The sequence below is a fragment of the Sinocyclocheilus anshuiensis genome, unplaced genomic scaffold (genome assembly GCF_001515605.1).
Source record: "Sinocyclocheilus anshuiensis isolate Anshui unplaced genomic scaffold, SAMN03320099.WGS_v1.1 scaffold447, whole genome shotgun sequence".
NCBI classification, from domain to species: domain Eukaryota; kingdom Metazoa; phylum Chordata; class Actinopteri; order Cypriniformes; family Cyprinidae; genus Sinocyclocheilus; species Sinocyclocheilus anshuiensis.
In genome coordinates this window covers 4261268-4262844 of record NW_015552615.1, presented here as the reverse complement: position 1 = coordinate 4262844, position 1577 = coordinate 4261268, and the positions used below count along the sequence as shown (strand labels likewise).

At 36.2% G+C, this 1577-nt stretch overlaps 1 protein-coding gene across 1 annotated transcript in view; it reads right to left on the bottom strand.

Annotated features, from left to right (window-relative positions):
• Positions 1-1577, bottom strand: part of LOC107666015 (guanine nucleotide-binding protein G(s) subunit alpha-like) — a 37383-nt gene that overhangs the window by 20739 nt on the left and 15067 nt on the right. The gene's annotated exons all lie outside the window — the stretch shown is intronic.

Genomic DNA, 1577 nt, shown 5'->3' with positions numbered 1-1577 from the left:
TAGTTTTACACTACCATTGAGAAATTTTAACCAAAGTATGTTATAGACTTTTCATTAAGTCCCTAAAGAATCATATCAACTTGTGTAAAATGGGCATCCGATGACCCCTTTAATGAATCTTAATCTCTAGCTTCTGCTAACTGTCGTACGCACATTCACGAGAGAGTGGTGTCCAGCGGATGACGTAGGACGTAGGCCAACGCGGTGACGAACACGGAAGTGATGAATGTGGAAGCGCAGAGGAGAGAGCAAAACAAAACACCGGTCACGAATTAGTAGTACAAAACGAGGATTTGTAAAGAAAAAAGTCGGAGGATTTCGATATAAGCCAAGAGAACACTGGTTTTCCTTTGCTGTAAACAAAACTGGTTTCTCGCGAGACTAGCATATTCTCACTGGAGCTTATGCTACTACTACGTGCTACGTCATCCGCTGGACACCACTCTTTCATGAACGACAGTTAGCGGAAGCTAGAGATTAAGGTTTATAAAGTGAAATAATGGTCTGAGAGGATATTTTTCTTACACAAACGCATCGCGTTGCTTCAGAAGGCCTTTATTAACCCCCCGGAGCCATGAGGACTTCTTTTATAACGGATGAGTGCAATTTTTTGGACTTTAAATTTTGGGCTACCATCCACTCCCATTATAAAGCATGGAATAGCCATGGGATTGTATTCGTCTGAAAGAAGAATGTCATATACACCTAGGATGGCTTGAGGGTGAGTAAATCATGGGGTAATTTTCATTTTTGGGTGAACTGTCCCTTTAAGCAATATAAATATTTTAAACAAACTACATTACACAATGTGAAATGTAAAGCTGTAAAGATGCAAAGAGTTGGCCATTCAAATTCACTTCTGTGAGTCAGTTAAACCATATTATCCGAAAGACTGATTTGATGAATAAGCTTCTGATTCGGATACATTTGGCATTAAATATGACAGTAAAATATATATGTAGGTTAAAACTGTGATGCATTATTATATAAATAAAAATTACTAATACCAATAGTATGGAAAACAATGCCTTGATTTAAAAAAAAAGCCTTGCTTTTACTTTTGTCTTACATGCACACTTACTGAGAAAAAAAGAATTTCAGAACAAATTATACATTTTTATATTTCATATTTATTATATAAATAAAATGAATAATATTGAGATGCATGATGAAAAAGTAAAAAAAGACATTTTTAGCTACTTTGCCCAGCCCTGGCGTACACCGTTTCAGGTGAAGGGTAATGTGTTTAAATGTGTTTAACGTGTTTTGTTTTTTTATTCAGCTTGTCTACATCTGTCTTTCTCTCCATTTAAAAATTGTTATGCTAATACGCTTCACCAGTTTCCTCCTAGCTCGATAGCTTCACAGCTACAGAAGTTTTTTTTTTTTTTGAATGGAAATATTACAACTCAGCCATGTAACAGCGCTGAAATAGCAGTCGTCTATAAACTTCAATGGGTCTTTATATCCTAAAGTGGCATGACTAAGTTATAAATGTCAATAATTGCTTTTGCTTTTTATTTTTGTCTCTCGCTTGCAACACAATCAACCAGTCAGACTGGTTCCCAGCAGGCCCT